This window comes from Leptinotarsa decemlineata, unplaced genomic scaffold (genome assembly GCF_025532065.1).
Source record: "Leptinotarsa decemlineata unplaced genomic scaffold, Ldec_3_MD MMD2_P_RNA_scaffold_5, whole genome shotgun sequence".
Lineage (NCBI taxonomy): Eukaryota > Metazoa > Arthropoda > Insecta > Coleoptera > Chrysomelidae > Leptinotarsa > Leptinotarsa decemlineata.
Window position 1 is genome coordinate 17,366,393 of NW_027412532.1, and position 14,763 is coordinate 17,381,155.

The 14,763-nt window shown below is 34.5% G+C and overlaps 1 protein-coding gene across 1 annotated transcript in view; it reads left to right on the top strand.

The window, feature by feature from the left end:
* Positions 1–462: 462 nt before the first annotated feature.
* Positions 463–14,763, top strand: part of LOC111504436 (venom allergen 5 2) — a 101,086-nt gene continuing 86,785 nt past the window's right edge. Inside the window, exon 1 of the mRNA XM_074169649.1 lies at positions 463–662. The gene's annotated coding sequence lies outside the window, so the exon portion shown is untranslated. The remainder of the gene's footprint in view (positions 663–14,763) is intronic.

The window sequence follows — 14,763 nt, forward strand, 5'->3', positions numbered from 1 at the left end:
GTTCATATAGGACGAAACTGCATTAACGTTAGTTACAAATATAAGTGGTAAAGAACACAGAAAGTTTCATTTCTCTTTTCATTATGATATCCTACCACGTAGTAACGGCTACATCCATCAATTTATTGTAAGTAGAAGTTTCTATTTCCACATTTGATTCGAATGAGAAACTTTTTCAAATGTAACCAATGATTTATCGTAGTCTACCGTTTCGTATATATTATTAATGCACAGCCAGTCCTAGAAAGGGGACCCGTTTATCACCTAGCCATTAGTTAATTCACTATCACACCTCAAAAACTGGAAGATTCAGAAATAAACCACAACAAAAACAATACCGAGAAATATCGAAGAACACTACTAGAACGACATACGGTAAAAACAGCCAATTAGTTATTGCAGCACACAGGTGATGCCGCCATTGTCCTTGACATCTAGTTAGGAAGGATATATATTCAGAAACGAGGTGGCAGATTCAATGGTAGCAGCCGCGGATTGAACCTGAAACCCAGACATATCGGCGACCAATTGCTGTTCATTCCATTCATTCAACTACGCGTACTGTCCACCGACATCTTCGAAGAGATTAACCGAGAGACATAAATCTTAGATTATTCGTGAAGTGATTTAAGTGTTTTTTGTGTCTGGGAATAGCAATAGAGGTAAGCAGGAGACTTTTTTTAGTTGTTAATAAATCTGTTATATTTTCCGTTTAAGAAACTGATTTTAAATTGATTATGATCAGAATAATTTTGGGTTTTTCCTCTTCTCATTTTTCACCAAATATGTTGTCATCATCAGGACACTATTCTATTTCCATCATATACATGATGTGTCGTAGTTAATGTGCGAATAGAATTCACCTGAAATACTACTGGTTAGGCTACTTTTGATGAGAGAACATTTTAAAATATTATATATGAATATTCAGTAATTTCTATAGTGCGTGTTTTGTTTTCAATATATAGCGTGGTTCAAACCATGTCGTAAAAATTCACAAAGTTGAATTTTCCACTTTTCTAACCAATTTCAAAAAAATTGCAGAACCTCAAGCTTCCCTAATTCAAAAGTGGCTTTTTTTTTCTAAAACTACACCTCACGATTTGATATATTTCACCAGTTCGGACTTCCATTGTCTAATAAAATATTAATTGATTTGAAATCCCTGGAAAAAAATTTAAAAGATCAACTGAAAATAACAATTTTATTAAACAAAATCTGAAATTACAAAGAAATAACATAAAAGCAACAACCAAAAAAATAAAAGTTGAAATATTTTTTATTTTTATTTTTCATTTTCAGTCGATAGTATTTTTTAATACATAAAAGTGGTAAAAAACAGAAATTTTCATTTTTTTTTATCATGATCTCCTACCACGTAGTAACGGCTACATCCATCAATTTGTATTTTTTAATTTTTTAATTTTCAGCTTTTATTAATATTTCAACTTTCATTTATTTTTGGTTGTTGCTTGCATGTTATTTTTTTGTAATTTCAGTTTTTGTTTAATAAAATTGTTATTTTCAGTTAATATTTTCAATTTTTTTCAGGGATTTCAAATCAAATTATATTTTATTAGACAATGGAAGTCCGAACTGATGAAATGCACACACTTCATTTGAAAAATTTATCACAACATGTTTCGCTAGCACAGTAGCTTTTTCAAGTGATGTATACTTCAAGTTGTTCTCACATTAATATTTATATTTGATAATTGAGACTACCTCAGGTTATCATAATTAAACAGGTACCTAAGAAACCTGTTCATTTATGATAACCTGAAGCATATTACCTCACATCTACGTCAATTATAATTCTTTCTTGGTTTTTGAGAAAACAAATTTAATAATAGTGATCTATTCAAATCTAGTTGGTCATTCATTAAAATGTTTGAATTTTCAAGTTTACTAATTTCCATTGCTTCCAAATGATTCAGTTTTAAACGTTTATTTTCTATGTACAAAATTTCGAACTCTTCGGTAAAGATATGAATTTCTCCGAGAAGATGATTTGAATATGTTGAATTTGTTTTCCTATTTACATAGCTCGTATGATGTTCCTGGATTCGATTCCTAAATGTCCTGCCAGTTTGACCAATATATACCTCAGGGCATGTTCCACACTTTATATACTCCTGATTTTCCGAATTTGGATGTTCTGTCTTTATTATTTTCAACTAACTTTCCCAACGTATTACTTGTTCTATATGCAATTTTAATATCTCATTTCTTCAAAAATGAAGCCACTTTTTCCGTTGGTTATCCAAAATACGTTAAAGCTCTATAATTTTGATTATCTACCTCCTCAATAGAAAAAACGTCTCTTAATCACTTTTGCGTAGAATTTCTTGGCAAGTATTTTGTTTAATAATTCGGCTTTAAACCCATTGTTAACCGCAATTTGCTTGATGATATTAAATTCTTTATTGAAATTATCTATTGAAAGAGAAACATTGACTAATCTGTGAATCACAGGTGCCTTAGGTAGAGTTTTAAGTAATTTTTTGGAGGTAGTCTCAATTATGGTTACCTGTAGTATAGAAATAATAATGTAAGAACAACTTGAAGTATAAATCACTTGAAAAAGCTACTGTGATAGCGAAACATGTTCTGATATATTTTTCGAAGTGTGTGGAAATAAAATCGAGAGGTGTAGTTTTTTAAATTACTATGGATCTTCATCAAGTAACGGCCGAATCAATCAAAAAATTAGAAGTCTCTCTTAATACGCTCACCAAAATCGGATTTCGAAAGTAGTGAGCTAATTCAGATGATGAGAAATTCTCTAAAGAAACCGGAAAACTCAAAAATGACTTTTTCGTTCGATTATCAAAACTCAGTAAATCAGTGAAAAACATCATAATACTATTCTAGTCGTTTTAGGTTATTCAAATATTACTGGAGTTTCATCTCAATACTAAACCGATTTTTTTACACCTCGACATGTGTTTCGAACACCAAGTGATCATCTTCAAGAGGATGATTGAACTCAAGTTGATCACTTGGTAATCGAAACATGTGTCGAGGTGTAAAATTAACGGTTTGCTGTTGGGATAAACTCAAATAATATTCATCACTTCATCAAAGGTTCCAAACAGTTCATATTATTTAGTTTATTTATAACGAATTTTCTAAATGTCACCCTCCGAATTCAATAACGATCCTTGAAGATATCATAAAATATTTCGAAAGAGTTTGAGTTTTCAACATAGTTCTACTTCGAGGTTGATTTTCCGACTCCTTCAAATTGGGGAAGATTGAAATACATGAAGAGTTCCAAAGAGAAATGAATTTTCCTATGAGACTGTGAAGACTTTAGTAACACCTTCTCTATTGACAGATGAAAATATGCGCCAGGTAACACTTTATTTAAGTAGAATTCTAATTTTGTCTAGAACCATATCAATAACTTGTTTATCTTCTATAAATCTACAAGGCTTCCAAAAAAAACCGAGAATTGTAAAATACATTCATTTTTCATTTGAAACAATTACCATATCTCTATCCATGGTTTTTCGTTTATTTTTTCATATTTAAATTTCTTTTCAATATTAATTATCCCCATTTATTTTACATAATTTCTTCTATTTCTTTTGAACTTTTTGAATTCTATCGTGTTTGCATAATATTTTAAGATAGTTCAATAATTTTTCAAAAATGAGTCTTTTGTTGTTCTTTCGTATTTCTGAAATAGTGTCAAGAGGGACAGTAGCCTGGTTGGTTAGTATTAGTAATTCGTTTTAGTCATTCCATCGACCACTGTATGGAACTTTGGTCGGAGACCCATCCCCGGAGCAATTTAAAATTGTTCAATTCAAATACTTAGTGCTTGATCAAATGTGCGATTACCACCTGCATCCACATATAGATTTTCTTCCAATTTTCAAAGTAATCAAATGATTCTCATTGACAATTTTTTGACACACGTCTTTCAAAAAAATCAAAGATCTAAAAATCTGGTGACAGTGGAGGCCATCAAACTCTGATTCTTCATTCAATCCAGTGCTATAAAAAATATTGAGACAGAATGTGAAAGAACATCATCTTGTTGAAAATTCAAATGACTTTCATCATGAATTGGGAGTAGATGATTTTGTTTGGTGTAGATACCTGAAATGTAAACCTTATAGAATGAATTCAGCATATCTAGAAGGTTTGCGACCTATGAGGGCTTTGTTTTGTTTTCATGTGGCTAACCTGTATATCTACATAGATCACTATTTGATTTATTACTCATCATTATGACTTATTGGAGTACATTTTGGAAAGTAGAAGGAAAGTTCCTTAATTTGTAACAAATTTTTCACGATCGGTATTCGAAAGTAAACAGATTTTTATGGGTATTCACAAGCACTGCCTGTGTGAAAGTAGCAATTTATAAAGAGTTCTTACAAAGTGTACTCAGAGATCTGTTGAGTTTAACTTTGAAGTTATGGGCATCTGTATTTTGCCTAGTACTTCTGACATCACCAAGCGGGCTGAGCCATTCAAATACTTTCTGTGAAAGAATCTATAGAAAAGAGACAAGTTGACGTTTTCCCTTCGATGCTCCAGGCTATCAAAGTTGCTTGTGATGTGTGGGTTTCCAATCAGTCAGAATGTTTTTTTTCAATAGTATCCAGCTGTCTCAGAGGATGATCGTGATCGGAGTCACATATATGTGAGCAATATTGTAAAGCAGATTTAATTTTGTGCTTTATAAAAAATATAGAGTTGCTAAGATATCTACAACTTGCTGATCTTTTAAATACTTCAAATCATCTAACAGTTGTAGGTCGAACAAAAAAAAAACTCTTCAGCAGTGATCATCGCACAAGAATAAAAGGGTCCACTTGTCTACCGAATTGTTGTAGCATATATAATTGAAACACATTCCTTGTTGTAGAGTTCCTTATTGCTAAAAAAATAATAATAAGTTTCTCGATCTGTCACTATTCTGAACATCGACTATTCAACAACTTTAATATTATGATGCTAATATAAATAAGAATGATAACAATAATAATATTTACGCAGGACTCGATACAAGATAAGCGTGATCTCTCTATGGTCTGAATCGATTATCGAAAAAAAATCAATACAACATCGCATGAGCTCATCTTGCTCATTTGTTTTATATGGATGATCTCAAACTTTATGTATCTGCAGACAAGGATCTCTATCACTCCTTGAGGGTGGTGGAAGAGTAGACGCATACTATCAGTATGAAATTCGGGAAAGACAAATGTGCAATGGTCCATCTTAAAAAAGGACGATGCGGGGACTACGGAGAGGATGTGCAGCTCGTAGATGGATGTCGGAGAGACGTATACTGGAACAACGCCACTCACAAGAGGTAACAGTAGTGAAGAACTCTCTCCGCGGCAAGTATCAGCAAAAACTTCGACAGATCTGGTCATCAGAACTGTCGGGGAAGAAAAAAGTTGCTGCAACAAATATGCTTGCCGTTCCAATCTTACTCTACTCGTTTGGAGTAGTTAAGTGGACTTGAGGGGAGCTGTATCAACTCGACGTAAAGACCCGAAAAATAATGCATCTCTATAGCAGTTTGCATCCCAAATCGTCCGTTTCACGGTTGTACTTCCCCCGACAACATGGAGGCCGTGGACTTTTGAGTTTGGAGTGTCTACTGCAGGAGTGTCTTAGCCGGACAGATGCAGAAGGCTGTCATTCTTGGCTCACTGTGCTTGCTCAGGGCACAGTATTCTCGGACCCAATGATCACCTATCCCACAGTGTGGGAAGTGGTCATTGGTTGATAATTCTAGCGCGCCCTACCGAATGTATCGTGGCTTCGGGGGATAGGTCCTGACCAGCGCATACTACAATAAAAAAAATATTTACTTACCATAAAATAACAGTGTAATACAACATCAGAATATTTATCAGGCAAATGAATGGAGAAAACCCCAAAAAATAAACTTGTGCGTGAAGTGGTTCCCAACACATTTATTTGAATATTCGTGATATGGTAATATGTAAAAATTGTATTGAAAATATATTAATAAATATTCATAAAAAATTATCTTATGTTACGTATCAGTACAATATACGAAAAAAAAGACAAAACTAGATAATATACATATACAAATACAGATATCAGATGGAATATTGAAAAATTAAAAATAATTAGAATTATTTAAAAATGAAAATAAAAAATACACAAACGTAGTATGAATATTTCAATTATCCATTAGGTGATAATGCCAGAAATTTCAATGCTATTATTGGGGTTCAATTCAATTTGTTATATGTTTTTCGAAGAGAATAATTGAATTGATATTTTTGATATTGATAGAATATTGATAGCTTTTGCCCAAGATAGATGAAACATCTTTGCCCTGCGTAGTAGAAATCAATTATGTCTCGAAGCAAAAAGTATTAGACTTACGATGCAGAAAAACCCAAAGATGACTTTGAGTTCTTCTGCATCGTAAATTGTATCATATTGATGATCGATTTGTATGAGTTCACTTTAATTTTTTATTGAATTTAATTAGTAATATATTCGCATATAACTGACGTTCTTGGTTTCTCATACATGATTTTCAGTATTCTGTTCTGTATTTTATTCAGTTTATCCATGTAATACAATGATTGATTTGGATTGAACTCTTTCACAAAGTTAATTTAGACGCATTCCTTGGACAAGAAAAATCTTCAAAATAACTATAGACCAGTTGCTTTATTATCAGTGATATCAAAAATCATGTAGAAAACCATAAACCATCATATCCTTGAATATTTGGTAGACTTCAACATCTTGAGCGATCAACAATATGGCTTTCCGATACAAAGATCAACTGGCGACCTTCTATCGTATGTCACCCATATTTGGAATAATCAAGAGTCATGGAGAGTCAAGAACTGTTGCGCTTGATATTCCTAAGGCCTTTTACCGTATGTGGCATCAGAGTTGGCAATTTCGTTTTCTGCTTCCATACGTTTGTTGGATGTTTAAATTGACACCAATATGTCTTGGCACAATCATGTCGCTGGAATTGCAAAGGCTGCTTCTTAAAAGCTTGAAACACTGTTCCGAACCAGAAAATTGTACACACCTCAGGAACTTTTGATGTTTTGTAAAGCTCAAGTCAAACCTTTTTTGGAGTATTGTTCTCATGTATGGAGCTACGTCCCTGAACATACCCTGAAGCTGCTGGATTCCATCCAGAAAAGAGTCATCCACCTGATTGGAGACGCGGAAATCACCTGCAACCTTGTCTTTCTTCCATAGATACTTTCACGGAGAGTGTTCAAGTGTAGCTGCTCATAGTTTTGGGGTTCAACTCAGTACACCTCGAACTTCACTGTTTAAGAACTCTTTCCTTTGGAAAACTGCGTTTATGTGGAATAAACTTCCTGAATTTTTTTTTCCAAATGAATTTAATCTCTAGCGATTCAAATCCAATGTAATTCCAAAAAATATATCTTAGGTATTTCAGGGTATCTTAGGTATAATTTCAATTATGAAGCCCCAAATTCGATTCAATTCATCCATGACCGATAAGGTCTGTTAAGATATAAATAAATAAATCCTTTCTGGCTCCCATAAGGATGCAATATTTTACATCACCTGTAGAAGTGAAAGTCTCTCCTATTCAAAGAAGGAGTTCGATTTCTGAAGCTGGAAATGACATTTCATCATTGTTGAACAAATTAAAAAAATTTCAAAACCAAGATATGATTCGCGTTAGCAATCTCGTTGGTTGTCATTGCGTATCATGAGTAAATCACTATATTTGGTTTACTGAAAATGATTTGTGTATTTTCAGTATTCAACCACAAGGCCAATTAGTAGTAAATTATTTGCAATCAGTAACCGCAAAGTATCACTCAATTTCAACTTTCAAATTTATCAAATGGTTTTTGGATTCACTCTCAAGTCTTATCTCTCAATGCGGTTGTCCAAACATCGAGTTCTTTTGTTGGAAACAATTCCACTTGAGTAGCTTTCAAATTTGAAATAAATACAGAAGTCCTTTGTTCGGAGAAGTTTCCTATTTATTCAATGAAATATTTCCATGAGGGTAAATTTACTCAAAGTAGGTAATTGAGTACAGTCAAACGAAACCATTAATGAACACAAAAGAAATTAAATAGAGCTTTTCGACTTCAGTGGGAGTTTTGACATTCAGTTAGAGAACTGTAATATAGGAGGGTTTTGTTCACATTATACACTTTGTGGTTGTTTAATGTTGGAAATTTATCGGTAATCCCACTCTCAAACAACCGTGATAGTTTTTTGCAAGCTGAATGAAAATAATATTCAAAGTTTCTCAGATACATTCAATGTGCCTCTTTCTACATCAACAATTCAGTTTTATTTCGGTTTATCTTCTAGAAATTTCACCTTCAAGCTGCAGATAAATATTTTACCGGTTGCAACAAATAGTATATAAAACTATCGCGATTCCTTCCTGTAAAAGGTTGATATATTCAAATGTCTTCGTTGTCAATAAAAATTCAGTTGAGAACTCTGTTTTGACAAGAAGATATTATTACATCGAATAATTTGGCCAAAATCACTGGATCAATCGAAATTTGAAAACATTTCTTCTTTTTTTTAATCTGACCTATACTTGGAGAGCACTTTCTAACAATATGAGGTTGCATTATTAAATACCAAGCAGTATGATAGCTATATTATAAGTACCACCCATATATTATACGTCTTCATTTTCCAATAAAATTTGACGGATATACTGAGAGCTGCAAAGATTTGAAATAGTTTTTTCTGTTCTCAAAGAAAACGATGATATAATAATAATATCGTTTATTATGCATAAAAATACATTTAAACATAAAAGGAAATGGGTTAGCCAAAGGATATCTTCCACCCCTCCCAAAAATTATACAGTGACTATAAGAAAATAATTATAAACATACTTATTTACTATCATAACAATGATAGAGAAGAGAAAAATATAATACACCATATAGTTGCTAATGACTCTTAATATTCTTAACATTATTTTGGTCAATTTAACAATTTCATTGCACTACCATACATTGAATTTTAATTTTTTCAAATTAGCACTGAGCAGTAAGCATCTGTGATATTATTTCTTTCTTAAATTGATGAATATTATGATTTAAAAGGGGTAAAATTTCATTCAGATAAGAAGGGGCTATATAAGAAAAATATCCTAGAAATTTGGAAGTACGGCATGAAATATAACTTTCGGATGTCAAAGTCCTTTTTTAAAAATTAATTTTATTAACAAAAATTGATGTTAACAGTATGAGAGCAAAATTATAACTGAATTACAAAAGTATTCTTCCCATGAAGATAAGAATGCTTGCACATCAGTTTCCCAGAATCGCGAGATTCTGCTTCAGCATGGTCAGCGGTTCACATGGGAACGGGCGATATAATTCCTCCCCCCGAAGATTCAACGTAGGAGGGTCAGCGAGGAAGTTGAACCCTAGACATCTCGATATCTTGACTTGGTTCGGATGGTCCATTGGTTTTGCACCCTCTGAAGCCAATCTTCTTGTGCAGTAGGTACAAACAGATTGATACTAGGACCAAGTAGATAAACATCGTCCAAAAACTTGGGATATGTGCTACGTCTTTGAAAGATATAATCGGTTCGTTTTCCATTATTGCGGTTTTTATTGAATGAAGTTCGTCCAGGTTCAGGTCATCAAGTTGGATCCCTATTGATTTGGGTGGCTCTGGCTTCCCTTCTTCCAAGTCTGGTAAGATGATTGGTTCACTATTGGTAACTTGGTGATCGTTGGTTATGATTTGGTTGCCACAGGATAACTGGCATCCAATTGGAATGTCGAATAGATAACTTCCAGGTAGTAGGTTCTCGATTTCGTTCTGGTTCTGGCACTTGAGTTTGGTAGTTTGTTGAGCCGGTAGGAGGACAACCCATTTGTTTGAGTTATCTAGTTGTCTAATGGCTGGTCTCGATAAATGTATGACAGTCTGCTTACAAGTGGAGGTGTTCTGGACATTGAGTAGCTGGATTTCGCATGGATTGTCTTCTGTCAGCTCTCTGATGTTGGTGGATGGGCAGATATAGGTTCGATGGGAGATCTCCAAACAAGGATCGCTCAAGAATGCATACAATTTTTCGTTTTTTGACAAATATTTGTTTTGAGGTATAACAGCCTTAAACTGACCCTTAGTTAATATCGGAATAGAAAATAGGTGATAGTAATCGAAATTTGATGGATGGGTAATTGGAATATGCAAGATATAGGTTATTCTGAAATTTGATATATAGCTTTTGAGGCTAATAATTTTTTCATAAAGCAAAGTATTCTCGAAACTTATTTCAATTGGTAGTTGGTCTTTCTCAACGATTTTATTCAATTTTTGCAGTTCTTTGAACAAATCTTTTGTTTTTATAATACTAGGATGAAGAATGTTCAGTCTAGAAAATTGTATTGAGTTTTCAACATCTTGCAAAATTGAATTTATGATTTCAAATGTATTGATTATCTGATTCAAAATGTCTTTAATAAACATAGAGTTTTCTTTATACGTTTGATTTTCAACAATTTTTGCTATTTGATTAATTTTTGATTCCAAAAGCCTTTCGTTATGTTTCACTTGCTGAACTGTACTATTGAACTGATCAATTAATGAGATTGAGAGTGAGTTTTGCTTCTTGATATTCGTTACTAGATTATTTTGATTATCTTGTAATTCTTTGATCAGGCGGTCATATTTTTCACCATCGTTGGAATCTAAATTTCCTGTGATCGACTTGAAAATGGATCCAATTCCGTTTATAAGACCGCGCTTTGTTCTAAGTGGATGTGGTAAAATATTGTTGAGTCTATCAGTCACCTCCTTTTCCGAAAATTCTAATATTTTTAAATAGTTAGATGTGTCCCATGAGTAGTCTTTGTGACTGCCTACAAGTGTCCTTACATTTTTTGAATGGAATTTCAGTTTATTTACCTCCACGATTATTGGATTTAAATCATAATAATGAATAAGTGAATATGCGTGCGTTTCGACTTTGGCTGTTCCAAGTTTGAGAGGAATAAGTCCTGGATTGTTCTTTAGGTTTTGTTTAGATATATTTTCCTGGAGTCCGAGAGTTCCAGATAATCTGAAAAATTAATCAGTTTTTAATGGGAGATGGGTATTTTTTGAGGGGACGTTTTAAATTGTCCATGTGAATTTTTTGTTGGTTTTCTGTAGAAACTGTTTTCATTGTATGATCGACCGTTTTGATTTGACTTGGTTTTTGAAATTTATTTGCATCCTTCTGCCTAATATGTTTTTTCACGTAAACTTTTTGTTTGGTTTTGAATACAATGGGATCATCGCGTTTTTTATTTTCTCGTTCTACTATCTTTTCCTTTTGCTTTATTAGGTCCGAGTTTATTTTGGAATAGAGGAGTTTCGATCGTTCCTTGTGATCATTGGTGTAATCATTTAGTAATTTCCGATCAATATCAATATTGAAAGGATCATTGGTTGAAATGTGACCACTTATGATGTCAATTGGCTTGAGTTTTGTGACCGAATGTACAGAGTGGTTGTATGCCAAAATTGCGTACAACATTTTCATTTTTGGAGGGGTTTTCAAAAATCCTCTAGTGTTGAGTAGACGAATGTGTTCTAGAATGGTAGAATGGAACCGTTCTATCATTCCATTGGATTGAGGATGGTGTGGTGATGTGAAATGAACTTCGACTTTGTGTAAAGCCAGGAGTTCCGAAATGAGAAAGTTATTGAATTCGGTACCGTTGTCAACGATAATTCGTTTGGGGATACCATGATGAGAAAAAAATTGAATGAGGTTGTCGGCTATTTCCGTACCTGTCAAGGAGTTGACTAGGTATGCCTGTGCGTACTTTGAAAAACTGTCTATGATTGTGAGGAATTTTCTAGTTTCGATAGTGAATGTATCCATATGTACGATTTCGAAAGGTTTGGTTGCTGTAGGGGTGATGTTGAGCTTCATTTTGATGGGGTTTCGCTCATATTTGCTTTGTTGGCAAATAAGGCATTGATTAATATATGTTTGAATGGTTTCTTTTATGTTCGGCCAGTAATGTTTTTCCTTAATTCTTGCGAAAGTTTCGTCAACACCGCGGTGGTTTGACTTACCTTCATGGTGGTTTTTAATGATTTCTTGAACGTCTTCTTTTTTCGTAACGTCCAGAAGCTTTTTGGTACACCTTTTGAATTTTATAGAGGGCCACTTGAAATATTTTTGAATTGTTGCCGAAAATGGTTCATAAAGTTCGGGGTTTTCAAAATAGACATGGTACTGCACACCTGGGGCGACATATTCTTTGATAAAATTCAAAATATCGTTTTCTGTATTATTTTGCGATATTTGTACATGAATTCTCATCTTTTTCTCGAACAGAATGGTAGTTTTGGGTTTGGCCGGAGAATGGAGAACTGAGCTTATAATCAACTGATTGAGCCCTAGGTTCACAGCACACTGCGCTATTGGAATTGTTACAACAGGGTTCTGTTCAGCATTTGAGTGAATGGTGTCACCTTCAAGGTTTTCGCGTTCTGGTAGGGGTTCATCTTCTATTTGTTTGATATCAGGTTGCAATGGTGAAGAAATGTCATTTCTTCCATTACCTGTGGAAGGTAATTCATTGTCTTCGTGTATTCTGGGTTCTGGTAGGGGTTCATCTCCTGTACGTTCGGTATCAGGTTGAACTTGTAAAGAAAGATTGTCATTTTCTGTGTGACTTTTCGGAGGTAACTCGTTGTCCGTATTATTTACATGCATTTCGTTAGGAGGAATCATGATGGGGGAATATTCAGTGTCCAGATTGGGTTCTCCAATCATCAAAATATCGGAAGAGGGTTGATAATCCGGGGTTTCAAGGCAACGACTTACTGGGTTTCCTTGACCACTGAAAGTGACACCTTGATTTGTTAGACGTTGTGATTCGTCTAGTATGTCATCCAATTCCTCCCAAAAGGTTTTGGTGTCCTTGGTGTGGATTTCGACACGGGATAAAGCATCGGCGTTGGTGTTTAACTTGCCTTTTTTGTAGATTATGGTATAATCGTATTCCTCTAGTTTGATCCGCCATCTCAGCAATTTTGAGTTGGGGTCCTTCAGAGAGAATAGCCACTGAAGGGGTTTGTGGTCAGTGACTATATTGAACTTTCGTCCAAAGAGATATGGGCGGAAGTATTTGGTAGCCCATACGATCGCGAGAAGCTCTTTCTCAATGACTGAGTAATTTTGCTCAGAGTCATTCAGGGTCCGAGATGCGTATGCAACTGGAAGGTCTTGGCCTATAGGGCCTTGAGAAAGGACAGCTCCTAGGGCGAATTTACTTGCGTCTGTGGTGAGATTAAAAGGTTTAGAAAAGTCGGGGTACTGCAAAATCGGATCATTGATTAACAGGTTTTTGCAGGTATTGAAACATTCTAAAAACTCTGCATTATGTTCAATTTTTGCGCCTTTCTTCAGGCATTTGGTTAATGGTTTCGTTAGTCTAGCGAAATTATTGATAAAGCGTCGATAGTAACCTAACAAACCCAAGAATCCTTTGATCTGTTTGGTGGTTTTTGGGACGGGGAAATTTTTGATGGCTGTGATTTTATCTGGATTCGGCTTGACACCTTCGGGAGTCACGACGTGTCCCAGATAGGCTACTTCCTTTCGTAGGAATTCCGATTTATCCAGCTGAATTTTGAAGTTTGAGCTTCTCAGCCTGTTGAAGACAGATTTAAGGCTCTCAAGGTGTTCTTGGAGAGAAGTCGAGAAGATAATAATATCGTCGAGGTATACCAAGCACTTTTCGTTCTGGATACCACGAAGGATATTATCCATTACGCGCTGAAAGGTAGCTGGCGCGTTTTTCAAACCAAATGGCATTCTCAGGTACTCATAATGGCCATGTTCCGTATTGAAAGCTGTTTTTTCAATATCGTCCTCTTCCATTTCAATTTGATGGAAGCCACTGGCCAGGTCGAGTGTTGTGAAATACTGGCATTTTCCCAGTTTGTCCAGAAGATCTGTGATGTTAGGTAAAGGGTATTTGTCATCTATCGTTTTCTCATTGAGCTTGCGATAGTCAACAACAACCCTCCATTTTTGCTTCCCAGAAGCATCGACCTTTTTGGGGTTGGCTTGGTGCTCGTGGCTGAATTGGTATTGGTTGTGAAGGAAATTGATTTTGCTGTCTGAAAAAGTTATTTGGTGTACTATAATTATTGACAGGAGAAGAATTTGGCTGTCTGATCTGAATTGGTGTTCTAGAAGGTTGAAAGTTTGGTCTAAATGTGTTCTTATTTGAGAAATTTTGAAAGTAATGTACATTGTCTTCTTGTAAAACAAACTGCAATGCTTCACTGAGAGATTTGGGTTGCATACAACGTATTGTAGTACCCAAGGGTTCCTTGAGCCCAGAAAGAAAGGTTTTCAATGCCAAATTGCTATATAAATCTCTTTTACACCTTTTAGATTCTTGTGTGATTTCGTGAACGTCGATATAATTGCACAATAGGTTCAATATATTTAAACACCTATCATAGAACTGTTGAGGCTTTTCATTAGGGGATTGCCTAAGCATAACCATGTCTCTGTTTAGGCAAGTTTCATCCCTTTGATCGGCAAAGTTTCTGGTTAATGTATCTTTGAGTTCTCTCCAATTTGAAACATTCTGTATATTGGCTACTACTTTAGCATTGCCTGATAATTTTGAAATGAGACAGTTCAGCAAATAAACATTTTGAAAACTTGTCGGCTCAGCCACATTATAAAAAGTATTAATTATTGAATCACAAACTGCTAGATATCTATTT